Raw genomic sequence first — 12,434 nt, 5'->3', positions numbered from 1 at the left:
GGTAATTTGAATTTTACACTGGCAATTAAGGCAGAGAGTTTGCTCCTTCTATTTGCTTGGAGCATCACCAAGCCTGGGTGTAGTGTATTTAAAAGCTTAATTTTTATCTTTATCCCCCCCCCCCAAATCCTTTTTTTAAAAAGTTTAAATTTAACACTAACTTTTATCATACTGATTTAATCTGTGGGCTTCCTAAAATAAATGAAGACATTCTGTGTTCTGATTTTTTTTTTTTTTTTAAAAAAGGAAACAACAGCAAAGTTAAGTACATTTTTAACTTGGAGATTTATTTTGTTTTAATAAATCTGACACCAGTCAGGGAGAAGAAAAAAGAACAACAAGAAGCATCTTAAAAATGCTTCATATTTTCCATAGAAATTTGCCTTTGTTAGGCTTTGAGACTCTGTGGGTTCATGAGCACATCCACTCACCTTCTGCCCTCCCTCCCACACTTCATCTTTTTTTTCTCGTATTTTTTTTTAATCAAAGTGAATTTGCTTGTTGGGTGTAATTTTCCAAGCCTTCACAGACCTAATAAATAAGGAGCCCCTGTAAAACAGTGGCTTGACTTAAGTGAATCTGTACAAAGGAAAATATAGAAATACAGTATGTACAAAGTACCGTCAGTGCACCATCGCTATAAAGTTCTGATTTAATTGGCTCTAATTTAAGACCCTGCTCCCAAGCTCTTTGAATCACAATCTTCCCAAATGTTTTTCCCTTTGCTAAGCACAATAGCCTTATAGTGAAGGTGCACTCTGATCACTAGTGTGTGAACAATTGCTTGATTCAAGTTAGTAAACAGTTACACTGGATCACAAGGTGATTTGAACGTATATTTTTTTCTCTCATTTCCCCCCTTAGTATTTTGCCCAAAATGGGATACATCCCAATTGTTTTACCAAATCAGTGCTCTAGTGTACGTTTGGATTCTTGGCTACAACTATACAAGTGCACACAAGTAAATCTTACCCTGTTATCCTCCACCCACCAACTGAGAATCAGATTGCACATTTCTTTTAACCATGGCAGGAGAAAGCAAATAGTGAAACAAAATCATGGGGACTTGCTTCTCACTTTACCCCTGTGTTTTCATTGGCTTGGCCATACCTTTCTAATTATCATGAAAGAGCTTTACATCTGGAGAGATTGTCTCACTGGCTTCCTGGATCACTGCAAAACCATCAGGGTTGAAATTTCATCCACGTCTTTCATAACACCCAGCAAATATTTTCCCCAGATAGTTTTACACCTTGAGGGGATCCTTCTTTCTTTCTTTTTTGGTCTTTAGTTCAACACTCTTGCTCTGTTCCCAAAAGGGGTGCTATTTAGGGGAATTGAAAGAGAAAACCGAGAGGAATAAACATTTACTGAGTTCTCTTGGCATTCAGTCTCTGAAAAACCACAGTATAAACTATTCATGCTGCTTCTTACATCTGTCAAATCAAAATAAAAAAATTAAAAGCCAGAAAAGTGTAACACTGAAAATATGGCATTAAAAAGGATAAAGGTGGCCTTTGTAAAAATAACACAGAAAAAGTATATTAGCCAATAAAATATTCTAATAACTCTTCATTTAAAAGTGCATGATGGGCAGGAGATAGAGATGACTCTGAAGTGTCAATACTCCAGTATAGCCCCTTCAACCACCTCCCATTAAAACGCGAATAGGTCCAAAACCATACAATGCAAATCACAATTCTTCATGTAGCAGCAAAACCACAGCAGGTTTTTTTGGGGGGGGGGGATCCATTTCATTGTCCAACTTCAAATATTTGAATCTTGAAGTCTATAAGGAAAAAAAAGTACATACATTGGTCCATGTGGCTTTAGAATCAGAGGAAAATCCTCCATCGGCAAGAAACCAAAGGTTTAGGGAGAAGGGGACGGGGTCATCGGAATGCTGGGAGTACTTTGAGGGGTCCATGATGTGCTTACAGTCTTCTGACCCAAAGGCACCCTAGGGTTTAGCCTTCCCTCTGAGAGAAATAATGAGGGGAAATGGCTTTGCTTTCTTGATTTCTGACCAGATATGGTGGCGAGTGGACCAGCTGGTGTTGTCTGGTGAAGTAGCACTGATTGCTCTGCTCCCTTTCTCCATGCAAGGTACCCTGTCAATATCAGCATTCCTGTAACAATAAAAACAGATGTGTCAACGCCTACACTACGTTATAATGATTCATTGCAGTATTGTATTTGACATAATGAGAATACTCAGTCATAACATTAAGGTTCTTTCAGAAGTAGTGAAAATAGAAGATTAAGGATGGAAAACATGCAGAGTAAGAAGCACAATCAGAAAACAATATGGTTAGGCTTAATTTACATTAGTGTATATGAAACCCTGTTCTTCAAATAACTTTTGCAATACAATCTACCAAATTCTTCTTCAGAAAAATCCAATTAGTTACAGAATTTCTTTGGAAGCAATATTCAGCACAACTTTCCAAACTTCTAGACCTGTCAGTGGTTATGAGCTCAAAAATTCTATTTCCATTTAATAATTTAAAGAAAAGAGATGATAACTCAAAATAATTTTGAATGTTAAACAACTCTTCCTGTGGCTTATATTTATTTCCTGAGCCTTTCATCTGAGATCTTTCATCATGCACTGAAACAAACAAAACTTTTGGATTAGAGACAATAGAGGAATAAATATGCTCTCTATGGACAATGATATTGTATCACTTTCAATTGTCTGAAAAATCCAGCCCCTAGACTTGGAGACCGGTTCCATCATTATATCATTGTCAATTCAAGTCAAGATATTCTCTGATTCTTATATTCTTATATTTCCATATATATGTTTGTGTGTGTGTGTATTTTTGTAGGTCTTTGGTTATTCGAGTTTTCTCCCACGTCAAATTGGAAGTGTCTTGGCGATGTTTCAACGAAGTCTCATTCGTCATCTTCAGGCTGGTGTTTTCAGCTTCGTGCTCCTAAAACAGCGGTTCTCAACCTGTGGGTCGGGACCCCATTTGGGGTCGAACAACCATTTCACGGGGGTCGCCAAACAACACAGTCCGCCATTTTCCCCCCCCTGTCTTAGCTGTGCTACTCCCTTTTATCTAATTGGTGTTTGAAAAGCCAATAGAAATAGACTCTCTTGAATAAGAGTCTAAATTCTATTGGCTTCGAAGAGCCCAATAGGAATTGTCCAGGCTGTCTCTGCCCTACTGAGCCCGCCAAAAGTCCCATTCTGCAAACGGTGCTGCAAGTTGTCTGCAGCAAAGGTGAGCTGTCTGGAAGTTTCCACCCCTCCCTGCTGAGCAACTACTAAAAATGTAAGTAAAAGAGGGCCAGGGGTGGGAGGTGGGAGGCCGGCGGGCGCAGAGAGGGTTGCTGGCGCGCGTGTGGCCTGGCGAGTGCCTTACCTCCCTTGGGCTGGGCCAGCTGGTAGTCCAGCTGGTGGTCAGCCTGCATTGTCTCTGCCGCTTGCCAGCTACGCCTCGGCATGCGTGGCGTTCCCGGGCAGGAAAAATCCTCAACTTACAACCGGTTGAGTAGTCCTCGACTTACAACTGGTTGAGGGTCGCGGCATTAAAAAGATTGAGAACCATTGTCCTAAAAGCACAAAGCCTAAAAGCACAAAGCCGAAAACACCAGCCTGAAGATGACGAATGGGATTTCGTCGAAATGTCGCCAAGACACTTCCAATTTTACGTGGGAGAAAACCCAAATAACCAAAGACATATTTATATATATGTGTGTGTGTGTGTGTACACACACACACACACACACACACACACACACACACACATATAGGAAAATTTGCATAAAAATACGACTCCTGGGCATGTCTATGATACAAATAAAATACGAACACCAGGAGAGTATAAATATAAAAATATACTTTACTAAAAGCTGCCAAGCTTTCGTTTGGAAACTCCAAACATCATCAGGGCTAAGGAGCCAGTAAACAATGATGACTTAAATGGGTTTTGCCGGCATCTGCAAGGTGGAGGTTTGGCTCAGAAATAAACTGACTAAGTCTCCTATCTGAAATTCAGGAATTATGGTCTCACTGAGTAATTTCATAGTTTAGGAAAAAAAATATTAAAAAGCAGAGAAACTAAGCAAGCTAATCAACATAAGCCAATGATCCTGTTCCTTCCTACCATAACTAACTGCATGCTGTAATTCCAAAGTGGAACTGATGGAACAGGTACTAGGAATAGAAGATTCTATATTATCCTGTTAGGTGGCATTTTAATTTATCAAGTATCAGTGCTTGTATATGAAAGAATATCTTGTGGTTTTCAGAAATATTCAGGCATTGTATCTGGAATCTGAAATATCATAAACCCAAATTATAATAGAATAGTTACTTAAGTCACTTCTGTATGAACGGGGCATGTGAGATCAGAGTAATCTTGATCATAGGATATGAATAGGCAGGGATGCATAGTATTTACCCTTTCTCCCTTCCCCCCCCCACATGAACAGCCACCTCAATTGCACAGAAACTTGAGCAGATAGTGGCCCTAATAGTTTTCATTTTCTAAAATAATAATACATTAATTAATCTGCCTTGTAATTTAGTTTGTTAACATTTCTTAAAAGATACATTTGAAATATTTTAATTTCTGTGCTTATTCAGTCCATTGCTATGACACTGATAATTCACTCTATAGTAGGTGGAATCATATGATTCATGAAGCACTGGAGAAAAACACTGTAAATCTGCCTAACACAACCTCATTTTTCCAGTTTTTCTTTTTAGTGGAATTGATTGAAAACGTTGGCACAACTGGAAAGCCCAGTTTGCACCTTCAATCTCATATGCTACTCAGTTACCTGAAAAATATTGAGGATTTATCTTACATTGCTTGGATCAGATACAATATGAACATCTTGCCTGAAAACAGTCAACTTCAGTGTTGCTCTACAATTTCACTGGTCTATACATAAAAATGCCATCTTGTCAGTATACTAACAAGCCAAGTATATTTAATGAATTCTAAATTCATATCCCAATACAATGAATAATGAAAAATGTATAGTATCCAAGTTGAGCTTGATTCCTGGTGACTTTATAGACCACAACTATATAGGTTTCCTGGCAGAAATATAGAAGTGGTTAGTTATTGTCTTTTCATAGATTTTTTTTAAACAAAGTTTCTCAATCTAGCCTACAACCTTGAAATTCATCCCACCCAATTATTAACCAAATCTAACCCCACTTAGCTTCTAAGTCCATTCAAGGACAACTATGTCCCACCAACCAAGACAATTAATATTAATGAGCTTATTATTCATAACTGACATTGTAAGAGTTCCAATACAATAAAAGGAAAGTTTTAGCTATTAGAATAATGTTGATCTAGACAGACAGTAGACTATTATCTTTAAGTGATTGTAATGTAGTAATTAGCACACTGAGCACAGTATATGAACATTGATGATGGTGGTGGTGGTGGTGCTTGGCTTCTTTGGAACAGAAATGAAATTAGATCAAAGTCAAGGCTATGTTTTTCTTAAGAAGATTCTGCCGAAATAATCCTAAAAGACATGGTACGTTCAGACCCACATATACTTTGGGGTTGCGCTTCATTTGTATGAATTCTGTTCTTTTCAAATTCTGAATGCATTCAACATTTTTATTGAAGTCTCTGCTTTTGAATAATCATAAAATGGTTCTCTCCTATAAAATAAATGACAATACATCATTGAAATTGGGAGAAACATATTATTTGGTGAAAAATAAGTATGTGGGAGCCATGGAGAAAGCAGGATGTAGCTGAGCATTTTTAATTAGCACTAGCTACTATTAACATTCAGTGTATTTTGTTTTCTACATCTAATTTCTTAGCTTCTGCTCTTCTATCTCTTCTTGCTCTGGTGTATTTTCTCCAAAACTGGCTTTTTTAAAAAGTTCACTATATTATACTGTGACTTAGAAGAGCTATATGTATTTGGTACTATTACTTAATTATAATTAAAGAATTAAGTCTGCACAGATTTGACATATTTTTATTTCTTTTAATTTCAACTTCAGGAGAAAATGTTCTTGTTTAAATATTAGGAATTCCTGAGTAACCATATGCTTGTGCTATGCATCTCACTAAACTGGAATTCAGGAACTCTACCTTGATGCAATTGATGTTGTATGTTGTTTTTCTTGCCTTTGACTTTAAGCTCTCAAGCAACATGTTGCTTGAATATCAAAGCCCTGCTCATTTTTAAATAAATTGTAGTATTGAGGGAATTGTAGTCTTTTGTGTTACTAGACTTAATTAGAACGTTGTGTGGATGTGGGTGCCTTCAAGTCAGTGTTGACTCCTAACAGTTACCTGGATGGATCCTTGCAGTTTTCTTGACAAGTTTCCACAAGTGGTCTGTCATTGCCTCTTTGGGGGGGAGAGGAGAGAGAGGGGGGAGGGAGAGAGAGATTGACTCAAGGTCACCCAGCTGAGTTGTGTGTAAAGTAGGATTAGAACTCATGGTGCCCCAGTTTTTAGCTTGATGCTTTAATCATTACAGAAAACTGGCTCTGATTAAAACAGCCTCAGATGTCTGCTGAAATTCACCTTTCATTCATTCTTGCTCAGTCTGTTCTATCTATCTATCTATCTATCTATCTATCTATCTATCTATCTATCTATCTATCTGATCAATGGCAATGATTTGTTAACCAGAAACATGTAGGATGAATTATTCACACTTTCCTTGCTCAAGATTTTAATTTAAAAGTAATTAGAATTCATACAACATACTAAGCCAGTATCAAACAAACCACATTGTAGTTTGCAGCAATATATAAAGCTATCTAATTCTGGTTTATTCACTAAATCATGATGTCAAACTATGATGTGCAATCCCAGCCATTAAAAGTTGTGTCCAGTGAACTGAATAAAATGAGCTTCATGAGGCATCATACTAAATAGACACATGGAAGAGGATGGAAAACTCCCATCCTATGGAAGGATACGCTGAAGGGGAAAAAGAGAGGAAAAATGCTTCTATTTAGCCCATTCAAAATGTTGAACTGTGTCATTTTCATTTGCTTTATTACTTACAAAAATATGTTTATATCAAAAGTAAAGGGCCTGTTCTATGGACTATGGAATAGAGAAGGGTGGATGCTATTTAGTTTCAACTTATTTCATTACAAAATGAGTCTTTGAAAAAAAAAGTATGCAATACTTTTGGCAATGTTCATAGTTCACCCTAAACATACATACATACATGATAAAAAAATTAAATAGAAAGAATACGGATAGTCCTTGACTTACAACCACAATTGAGCCCAAAATTTCTGTTGCTAAGCAAGACAGTGAATTTTGGCTTGTTTTGCAAACTTTATTGCCACAGTTCTTAAGTGAATCCAGGGTGGATAATAATCAATTTCTTTTAAAAAATAAATAAATAAATCGGATTTTTTTTAATTTAAATCGAATTTTTTTTATTTAAATCAGATTTTTTTTAATTTTTTATCAAATTTATTTAATAAAATGTTTTGTGAGTAAAAATCTATCTAAATATAGTTTTCTATTTAAGATACATTAATAATTTAGTTTATTCAACATGAAACGGACCTTAGTTATGTAGTACGAGATTGTATATTCTAAAATATTTACATTTTTGGTAAACTCATTCAATGAATCCAAGCTCTGCAAGCTGAGATAACATGCACTGCATTGATGCATTCACAGAATTTCACAGTAACCATGAGATAAATCATAAAACAAAGTTCAGGAATATTCCTTTAATCCCATTGTTTTGCAAATCTATGTACATTACAGACTGTATGATTGTTTGAAGAGAAATGCATCTGTACCAGGCTCTAAGTGTTTTAGTTAAATAAAAGAATTCGAGTAGTTTTCCAACTATGTGTGATTAACCTATTAACCTAAAATCGGTTCTGATATTGCTCTTTTACTAACCTGACAGCTTATTATTCTAAATAGGAAACCTTCATTTTGTTTGCAAATAACAGTATTAAACATTCTAACCACCAGCAAGAATGAGTCCTTACATTTAAAAAGCACCTATCATTTCATCATGGTGGCGTTTATTAGCGGGCATCCCCTCACCTGCTGCCCGCCACATCCCTCACCTTGTGTCATTGCCGCATCACCAGCCATCCCATTAAAGTGAATGGGACTGTCGGTGAGTCAACAGCAAGTCAGAGAAGGAGTCGCTGCGGGACAGAGATGACAGTTGCTCTTTAAAAATTATGATTTAAATTGAGTTGATTTAAATCAAATCCACCCATATGACCATTTTTCACACTTATGACCGTTGTGATAAAAATTCGGATACTTAGCAACTGGCTCATATTTAGGACAGTTGCAGTGTCCCTGTGGTCATGGGGTCACCTTTTGCAACCTTCCCCGTTGACTTTGCCTCTGAGAAGGTTGCAAAAGGTGACCCCATGGCCCCAGGGACACTGCAACTGTCCTAAATATGAGCCAGTTGCTAAGTATCCAAATTTTTATCACAACGGTCATAAGTGTGAAAAATGGTCATATGTCATTTTTCCCCCAGTGCTGTTGTGATCATTAATGGTCATTAAGCGAAAGGGTGTATCTTAAGGACTACCAGGTAAGATGTAAACATTTTACGACAAGGATTGTAATGGAAAGGTATTTTAATCCTAAACAGACCTATTCAGAAGTAAACTCTATCAAATTCAATAGAATGAACTAAATACATTTGAAGAGGATTTTAGCCATAAAAAGTGAGCAAAAAGTGGCAAAAAAATATTGTATAGATATCGAAACAAGTGAAAAAATAAAAAAATGACAGCAGGACATTTCTCTTATAAACTGTTTAACTAAACTTTTGTGTACATAAATTAATTATCTATGTAGTCTATGGATTAGTAGCAGTTTACACGTAGACACTTGATGATTTGAAATAGGAAGACAAAATAAGCATTTTTTCCTCTCTGTATATGATTAACAGAAATAAATATAAATAGAATGGCAACAAAATTTACATTGGCATTGCAAATACAGATACTGTGGATCACCCCTCCCCTCGGTGCTCTTTCTCCCTGTTGCAGTAGCTTTTAATCAGATTGAAGTTAATCAAATACCACAGATTCATGGAGCATCTGGGACCAAATATTTGAATGCTCAAATATTTTTATTTTCAGCATCTGTATTGATCCATCCCAACTATACAACTACAATATTTAAATGTTTAACAGTTCTCAGGCTACCTGAGTAAATATGATTCAATATATATTTAATAACAAACTTAAAGACATATGGAGCACTGTTTATCCAATCCCAATGCTGCTTGACACCTTGACAACTCTGGGCAATTTACAAAATAAAAAAGAAAAACCATATAGATAAATATGGGTTTTAAAGATTCTGGCTGACCTGACAAATGTGACAAAATATAGTCACAGTTTGTTGATATAAAATACAGGGTTCCCTACCCCCCCCCCCCCCGTTTTAAACCAAATTTTATTTTAGCTTCTGTGACGGAAAGGGTAGATGTCTGGGGGGGGGGAAGTCACATTATGGATAAGTGGGAAGAGGTCAAGAAAGGTAAGAGTTGAAAAAAGAGGGACAGACGTACAATAGAGACAAAGGTTGAAGGAAAAAGTGATCAGAGAAGAAATACTTGAGAAACATCATAGCACTTTAGACCACATCTCTCTGACAAAAATGCTAGGGAGATTGATCATATAAGAAAATAAAAAATGGGAATGGAATATAACAGGCAACTGTCTGAAAAGCAAGATTCTTAGGAAATATGTAGGGATGGGCACAGAGTTGGGAAAAAAAGTAGAAAGTAGGCGTATAGAATTCTTTAATATAGAGCAACGATTGAAAATGGAGTCAGGATGGTTAATTAGGACCTAGATCAGTGATGGCGAACCTTTTAGAGACCGAGTGCCCAAAAACCGCCCCCCCACCCGTCCCCGCTCTGCCCTGCCCACTGGGTCACCACCACCTCCACAGCCCGCCACAGATCACCCAGGCAGCCCAGCAGCACCATGGCGGCCACGCCCTCCACCTGTGCCCCGCAACAACTGCATGTGACAGGGCGCAAGGGCAGAGTCTTGTCCCTATAGCCCAGCTACCATGTCCTTGGCTGCGCTGCTTCATGTGGGTTGCGCCCAGGGGCGACTCTCCTCCGGGGTGGCTGGTTGTGAGGAGGGGAGGAGGGAGGAGGAGGGGCTGGGGAGATGGTGCATGTACCCACAGAGAGGCTCCGAGTGCCGCCTCTGGCACCCATGCCATAGGTTCACCACCACTGACCTAGATTCTGTCAAGGAACCTTGCTGATTGTGGCATTAGCTATCACTGCAGCATTATGATCCAGCAATTGGAAGGAGACAATGAGGGATAAGGAGCAGATGGGAGTGACCTTTGGGAAGATTTCCTCAGGGTAGTCAACCTTTTTCTGTCTTGGAGGTATGCCTGAGGCCTATGGGTGTTGCAGTCTGTTCACACCAGTTGAATGGGCAAGTCCAACATTTTCAGATCTATCTTGTTTTGGGGGGATTTTTAAGGGGCAAAACTAGCCTTATGACTACCACTGGAAAATCCAATGGGGGGGGAGTTCTATAGAGTTAAAAGGCACAACCTTTTATATATATCTGTACAAGTCTTTGAAAGCATACTACTAGCATTAAGTCTCCTTTCCCACTGCCAGGCAAAAAAGGATTTGTCCTGAATGATCTCACAGTTGGAAATGGGGTGCTTATAACCAAAGAATTGCCCATTCCTGGGATATTTTTGTACAGATGTGAAGCCAAAAAACCCCCCTTGGAATCCTGGTGCCCTGCTAAAAGCCGTGGTCCAAAGAAATGGCAAGACTAAATTAAAAAAGAAATTTGGTTACACAAAATTTAAAATTAAATACGATTAACACACTTATTCCTATTTTGTTTCTGTTGTATTCCAAGAAAATTCATCAGCAATTTTTGAAAGAGCTTTGAGTGGGCTTTACAGGTTATGCATTCCTTACATAGCATATCTAGACTTCACTTCTCTTATTTTAAGAAATCAAAACATTATTTTATTTATAATTATTGTTATTGATTTAAGAGTAACTTGTGAGTTGTCCATTTTTGCTGATGATAATAAAATATTCAAGTTGGTGAAAACAAAAAGTGTTTGTGATTCAGAAGGATCTCTTTGAAAAAAATGAATGATCGATGAAATGGTAAACATGGTTTGATTTAAGAACACGTAGAATGGTTAACACCAATTAATTAGTGATTCAACAATGATTAATCATATTATATGATATATGAAATGTGATTTGTGTATAACTAATCAGAAAAAAAGAGTTGAGGGCCATAATAGCTTTGTGAAGGTGTCAAAAAAGTGTGTAGAGCTGTGAAAAACATAAATTTTAGAATTCATATTGAAAAAAGATTGAAAATTGCCAGCATTGTAATACTTCTCTTATAGAAATGTTTGGTGTGTCTTCATCTGGAAGAGCTTTCTCATTCACTGATGTAGTGCTACCCACTAATTTAGGTGGTTTTAAGGCCAACTTTTAAATTACTTAAATTCATGAGGGTAGGTCTTTCAAGGGTTATTAGTCTTGAAAACTCAATATTAACTCAGAGTTAATTTGGTGCCTCAAAATGCCAGTTGCAGATGAAAATGAACTATGTTTCTGTCTCCCTTTTGTGTTTCTCCTCTACTTCATCAATATGAGAAAAAAGTGCTGGGACATTGGTATGATTCTGCTATACTTACATTCCTCTAAAAAATTAACATTTGTATCAGGGGATGTACTATATGCATTTAGATAAAATTAGAAAATTAGCAGAATGTAAGATTTTAGTTAAGCTCTGCTTATTATCATTTACTAATGCTTGAAATGACTTTTTGCTGTTTCCTGAAAAACCTTCTTCTAATCAGCTGAACGAATGAATGGTTGGCATATTATACTTACATGAATAGTAAAGAATTAAGGCCACTTTAGAGGAAATACTGCAGATGCTTAATCCTATTCACATTCACCCAAGAACAAGCATAACTTAATATTATATTAATAACTTAATACTTAATATTATTACTTTTGATTAAATGTAGTATAAATGACATATTCATATAGAACAGACATGTCAAACACAAGGCCCGTGGGCCAGATCCGGCCCGCCATGTGGTTACGTCTGGAAACAGCTGCTCTGGAAACAGCGAAGGATCGGCCCATGGCACTTGGCCTGACCTAGGCCGATCGGGCACTGATCTACAACCTGGTTGTGTCCATCAAAGCCAGAAGGCACTTAGCCTTAGATCCATGGGGCAGCCCTGGAACCAGTGACGGTGCCCCCACCCCCTGGGCGTGCTTGCAGGAGGCGGCGAGTGGGTGGAGTCCGGCATCTCTGCTGGATGTCTTGCACTGGAGGCTGATTTTACCCAGCACTTATCACCTCTTATGCGCACACCCGGGGGGGCAGGGGTGGTGGGGCGGCCCCTCACTTTGTCCAGGGCTGCCTCGTGGAGCAT

At 37.8% G+C, this 12,434-nt stretch overlaps 1 protein-coding gene across 5 annotated transcripts in view; it reads right to left on the bottom strand.

Annotated features, from left to right (window-relative positions):
• Window positions 1-266: 266 nt before the first annotated feature.
• LOC120311526 (sine oculis binding protein homolog) overlaps window positions 267-12,434 on the bottom strand; it is a 159,123-nt gene continuing 146,955 nt past the window's right edge. For all 5 annotated transcript variants that reach the window (XR_005557643.1, XM_039351121.1, XM_039351123.1 and 2 more), the window contains one exon: window positions 267-2,129. The gene's annotated coding sequence lies outside the window, so the exon portion shown is untranslated. The remainder of the gene's footprint in view (window positions 2,130-12,434) is intronic.

Source organism: Crotalus tigris, unplaced genomic scaffold (assembly GCF_016545835.1).
Source record: "Crotalus tigris isolate CLP2741 ecotype Arizona unplaced genomic scaffold, ASM1654583v1 scf7180000018371.15429387391:27106975, whole genome shotgun sequence".
Taxonomy (NCBI): Eukaryota; Metazoa; Chordata; class Lepidosauria; order Squamata; family Viperidae; genus Crotalus; species Crotalus tigris.
This window is presented reverse-complemented; position numbering and strand designations above follow the sequence as displayed.